Source organism: Zingiber officinale, chromosome 1B, assembly GCF_018446385.1.
Source record: "Zingiber officinale cultivar Zhangliang chromosome 1B, Zo_v1.1, whole genome shotgun sequence".
Classification (NCBI taxonomy): Eukaryota; Viridiplantae; Streptophyta; class Magnoliopsida; order Zingiberales; family Zingiberaceae; genus Zingiber; species Zingiber officinale.
Window position 1 is genome coordinate 41,059,002 of NC_055986.1, and position 6,225 is coordinate 41,065,226.

A 6,225-nucleotide genomic window follows, 5' to 3' on the forward strand; every position below is an offset into this window, starting at 1 on the left:
TAAGTGACTTCTAAACTCTCCTAAGAGGAACTCGCTACTACGATCTCACCGTAGTGTCTCGATATTTTTACTTTGACGTTTCTCCACATCAGCCTCGTACTCTTTGAACTAATCAAAGCACTTAGACTTGCGGTGTATCAAGTAAATCTATCTGTGTCTCGAATAGTTGTCTATAAAATAGACGAAATATTCGAAACTACCTCTTGTCTGGATAGTCATAGGACCACACAAATCAGAATGAACCAATTCCATTATATCTTTGGCTCCATACCCCTTAGACTTAAAAGCTTCTCGGTTATTTTTCCTTCCAAGTAAGACTCTTAGGTTGGAAAGATTTCCACTACTAATGAACCCAAAAGTTCATCAGCTACCAATGAATCCTAGCCTTTGATGCCAAAGATATAATTGGTTCATTTCTCAAGGTTGCTTTCTCTTAATAGTTAGAAGATGTGTTATTAATTTCCATTTATTGCATCGTGGGAGTTATTGGATTTATAAATTGTCAACCAATGTACCAGAACAGATAATTTTCCTATTTTTCTTGATAACAAGTTTGTTATCAAAATAGACAGAATATCTATTCTTTGATAGTTTAAAAACTGGAATCGAATTCTTTCTAAACTTGGTATATATAGACAATTTTTCAAAAATCATTTTTATTCCTATCATAGGATAAACATCTCCCACTACAATAGCTGTTACTTTTGCAGCAGTGCCCATGTAGACGGTGATTGCCCCTTCATATAGTTATCGAGTTTCTTGAACCTCTGCAATGAATTTCAGACATGATAAGTGGCTCCCGTATCTACACACCAGGTACCGGTAGATAACACCACTAATCATATATTAACTAATGAATGAAATACACCTATTTTGTTCTTAGTTTTAAGAGGACAGTCTACCTAAATGTCCAAGTCCTTTTTTCAATCATTATAATTGGGACTACTAAGTCTTTTCTATAGTATAACAACTAGGGGATTGACAAACATTTAAAATCCTAAGAATCACAAAAAATATTTGGTCAAGACCAACACTTTAAAATCCCCTTAAATTTTGTATGCCACGATAGTGTGGACGTATACAAAAAGAGATTTTATCTATTAATTTTATTATCTCATCATTCTAACTTTATGACAAATAAAATTAATAGTTGGTCTATCTTTGATCAAATATTTTGGTCAAAACTTTGAATTTAAAATAATATTGATTCCTCAAACAATATTATTTAAATTCACCAACACCTCAAACACCGGGAATTTTGCATGCCACGATAGTGTGGACGTATACAAATTCGAACATTTGTAAGAGGAGGGTTTTGCCCATTAATTATCTTGTCAATAAATTTTATGACAAATAAAATTACCTCAAACACCATGAATTTTGTATGCTACGATAGTGTGGACGTATACAAAACCAAACATTTGTAAGAGGAGTTTTTCCCATTAATTTTATTTCCTTGTCATCTTGACAAATAAAATACCTCATACATCGTGAATTTTGTATGCCACGATAGTGTGGACGTATACAAAAACTCGACATTTGTAAGAGGGGGTTTTAATTTTATTATCTTGTCAACTTATCTTTTTGACAAATTAATAGTTGGTTTTCCTTTGGTCACACAAATAATAGCAGTGACTCCGATGGGGAGGATACTATTAGACGTGCATAAGTGTATACCATTACTTGACACTACGTCCATTAAAAAGATTGTGCCCCTTCCGATGGGGAAGATCACACGCTCTTAATTAATTTCCTATAGTCATCCTAAATGGAAGTTTGATCTAGTGATCCGCTAACAAACTCATCCGATATGGAGGAAGGCACTCAGAGCCAACGCGCAAGTTTGTTTGCATCACTTACAAACCAGTAATAGAGACCGTGGAATTTATTAAAATAAATCCCTCCCCCACTTAGTTATTTAAAGTGAGGAATTTTAAACTATCCTAGCATACATCACATGCATACACACACATCACAGTAAATAAAAGCAATAAATATGGAAATTATTTTCTAAATACTATGGCCTTTTTCCATCACTGTCCTCCGTGTGCTCCAACCCTAGCTGCTGCCATCTTTATCCACCGCCATTGGGTCAAATCGTCACATCCATCTTGCTTCTTATTCCGCTGCACCTCTGGTGCTCCAAAAGTACCACGCCTCGCAAGCATCCGATCCGCGACAAAAATAGAATTTTACATATATCGATCCTATATTCCTCGAGGGAATGCACATGTAATCTAGATTGAAAATAAAATTCTAAAATCCTAGGGCTAATACATCTCCTGCTGTATTAGTTACATACAATCATGCACACACAAAATAATGCCCTTGACATGTCCAAGGGTCCAATCACACACAACATCTATAAGCCATAATAGTTGGAGCCTGCAACCACAAAGTTAGCACATCCTACTATTATCCTGCCTAAATTATGTATGACATGTGCATAACCTAAATTGAAAACTAAACACACAGAGGCAAACCCTAGCTTTGATACCAATTGTTGGTTAGTCCTAGGAAAATGTACCGGTTCCACTGTACAAAATTTTTTATACAAGTGTCGAATCTTTCCTTAAATAACCTATTATGTTCTTTAGAAGTTAAATTAGGAATCACAGACGAAACTTAACATCATTGATTCTAAATTTAACTTATCTGTTCTTAATGGTTTAAATTTGAATCGCAAGCGGAACTTAACACTATTGATTCAAATCTACCTAAGTTATTAATTCCATAAATATTAATTTCCAAAATCGGCTTCCAAGATTGCATGGCGAGGCACATGGCCTTCTTGGATATGGGAGCAACCACCACCGCCTAGGCAAAGCCTTTTAAGGAAAGTTAATATTTATTTCCTTAAATAACTCTAGGTTAACCAAAAAGAATAATCGAATCACAAATTCAAAAAATAAAACAAAAGAAACACAAATTCGAAACAAATCCGAAAACTCTAGAATCATATGCCTCTTGTGTTTGGTATTTTCAAAAATAACTATACAAAGAAAACTAGTATGATGCGGAAAATAATTACTAGTTATATCTTTCTTTGTAAGCAAATAACCTCTTGATCTTCTACCGTATTCCTCTTCTAACCTCGGACGTTGTGTGGGCAACGATCTTCCGAGATGAGAACCACCAAGCACCTTCTTCTTCCTTCTAGGTTTCAGCCACCACAAATCTCCAAGAGAAGTAGAGGTCCGGCCACCACCACCAAGCTCCAAGGGATGCATGAAACAAAACCTCCTTTCTCTCCTTCTTCTCCTAGCTAGAACCGACCACCATCAAGAGCTCCAAGAGGGATTGCTGTAAAATACAGCACACAAATAATATTTAAATAATAAGGTTATTGGACAAATAATCTTATTGGATTTTTCAGGGATTTTTAGGAATTTTCTGGGAATTTTTCGGAGTCCGTTTGACGTAGTTTAAGGGGATCATTTATAAGCTAAGTGGAAGCCCACTTAAAATACCTAAAAGTGGAAGTTGATTGAGGAAGCCAATTTAAGGTTTAATTAGATTAACCTAAGTTGATTAATTAAAAACCTAAGTTTTATTATCCCTTCCTTCTCCTCCACCGATTTTCCCTCTTCCTCATTCCCGATTCCCTCTTCCTCTCCCTCATGCGCCGCCTCTCCCGAACACTCATCGCCGCTGATCAACCGGCTCCGACGCCGATGAGCCCCAATTGTCGGCCGCCCAGACCATTGGCGCCTATTCACCCGGAACCTCCCGACATCTCGTGCCCACTTGATCTCGATTCTCCGGCCATTGACGGATGTTGCGAGACCTCCTTGCGCCGATTCTCCGATCTGCTGGCGCCGAGAGCCACTCGTGCGCCACCCGAGTGTCGTTGATGATCTGTTTCTCCATCTGCCTTTTCCCTTTGAGTCCAGGGCCAGATTCCTCTCCGGCCAAGAGCTAAGCATTTTCCCTTCGGTTGGTCGTAGTTGATCCGCCATCTGCGCCGAGCCCTAGCTCCTGATTGCGGCTGCTTCATCGATGAGCCACAGCCGCCTAGCCGCCCTCTCCGGTTCCCCGTGCCCTAACTTCACTACTGCTTTTCGCTAGAATCGCTCCAATTGAAGCCGCACCGACGTCGCTGCTCTCTCAGCCGATCTTCTGTCGTCCGCGCCGTGCCCTAGCTTCCATCACAGCTGATCTTCACTGATTGCCACACTCCTCTGCTTTGGGACGACACCATGGTAGTATTTAGATTTCTTCATAGAGGAGGTTATGGATCTGGTTAAGGGGAAAGGTAATGTTTAGAAATGGATTAGCATAGATTATTTTTCCATTATATGTATTGGTGTGTGGAGATTTTGATATTTAGCTGCTTCTTGTGGTTTCAGCTAGCACTATTTGCCGACGATCCACAGTTCAATCCATCATTTATGGAAGCCACCTTTCTCAGTTGTGAGTCCACAAAGGAGTCTTCCTATTATGGTGAGTTGTTGGAATTAGTTTATATTTATCTTAGGCTGAGTTGAGTATGGAATGTTATGAATAGTCGAGATTGTTATAGTTTTGGTTAAGAGATAGGTGGAGTAGATAGTTTTCATACAGTGATTAAATCAATCTTTGGATTGGTTAAAGATCTCGATAGATTGGTTTATTGTTACATGTAGATTGATGCAAGGGATGGATTTTTATTTATGGAATAGAAATTGATTTAAGTTGTATTGGATTTATGATGCTTAGGTTGATAGTTGATTAGAAGTTGTGGATTTAGTTGTGATGAGTTGATTAAATAGCATTGGATTGATTAATGGATGAATGATGTGAGTTGTGTTTAGAGATTGGTTGGTAGTCTTGTGATGGATTGGTTGATCTTGGTTGATGGTGCGGGGTGGATATAGTTGTGTATCCATTTCTGATTTAGATTTTTATTTGTGGTATCTTGATTAACGAATAATTAGTTGTTTTGGTTGGATTGTTAGCTGTGGTAGTTAGAAATGGATTATGTGGAAGAATTATGCATGTTCGATTCATGATGTTTAGTTGTTGATGGAATTAAATTTGACTAGATAAGTTGGATGGGTAGATTATGCTTTCTTGGATTAAATGGAAGTATGTGAATAAAGAGGTTGGATCGGTTTAGGTTTATTGATAGTTGATACATTGATTATAGATCCTTAGTTTTGTCTCGTATCCTGTATTTGTAGGATCCGAGTTGGATGTGATCATCTGGAGTTGTTGAAGACGGTTGACACGCACTATGTATAAAGGCGGGTACTTCTTGCTTTATTTCTTTAGTATTTTGATCCTAGTGCATGAGCTTTATGTTCAGATAGTTGCTGTATCTATCTTGACTCTACTCTTATTTTTCCTGCGTTTGATACTTCCACTCAATCTTTGAGTTACTCGTTTTCTGTATCTATACAGTCTCTCGTTGCTATCGATGATATTTAGCAGATACTATAGTACTAGGTATTGGATACCAGATACCAGACATTAGATAGTAGATATTGGATATATGGACACCTGATACCATGTTTACCTGACTTGATTACTGTTTATTTACACACATTGCTGAGCATTCTGGCTTCATGTAGCATACCTGTTTTCTGTTTAGATAGATACCAGATACCATGTCTACTTGCTTTGACTGCTATCTATTCATGTTTCTTATTGAGCATGCTGGCTCCATGTAGCATACCTGTTTTCTGTTTATATATATATGATGACTGCTGCCTTATTCGCATCATGTCATTGCATGCATGCCGGCGACCATGTCTCCCTTGTGGTTGAGAGGGTCATTGGCCAGGGTCGCACGCTCGGCCACTCATGGGTAGTGGCGGCTGGAGCGTGCCGCTTGTCCTGTCATGCCACACTCGGCCACTCATGGGTAGTGGCGGCTGGAGTCGTGGCAGCAGGGACCCCGTCGCAGACGTAGCTATTCAGCTACTATGCAACTGTCCACTCGGTCACTCGAGAGTGGAGTGTCGTACAGTTGTCATCGATCCGGCCTCTCGACCATACAGGGGTCGTGGTGCAGAGAGGTGGGCGGGGTGACCATCCGTACATACGCTGTTGTTATTATATCTGCTGGTTGTTTACTTATGCTGTTGTTGCTTATCTATGCTGCTGTTGCTAGATTTTGCTGCTATTGTTTATTTATGCTGTTATGCTTACATAGGTTGGGTTTATACCTGTGATATGTGTTTAGACACTGGCTTACTTACCATTGACCTGTATATACCTCACATGATACCATGTAATTATGAG

General features: G+C 38.9%; 1 long non-coding RNA gene across 1 annotated transcript; it reads left to right on the forward strand.

Moving 5' to 3' along the window:
* Window positions 1–3,438: 3,438 nt before the first annotated feature.
* On the forward strand, window positions 3,439–5,226 carry LOC122053540. Its single transcript, XR_006132252.1, has 3 exons — window positions 3,439–4,255; window positions 4,350–4,443; window positions 5,163–5,226. It is a non-coding gene; the product is annotated as an uncharacterized LOC122053540 (long non-coding RNA).
* The last annotated feature ends 999 nt before the right edge of the window (window positions 5,227–6,225 follow it).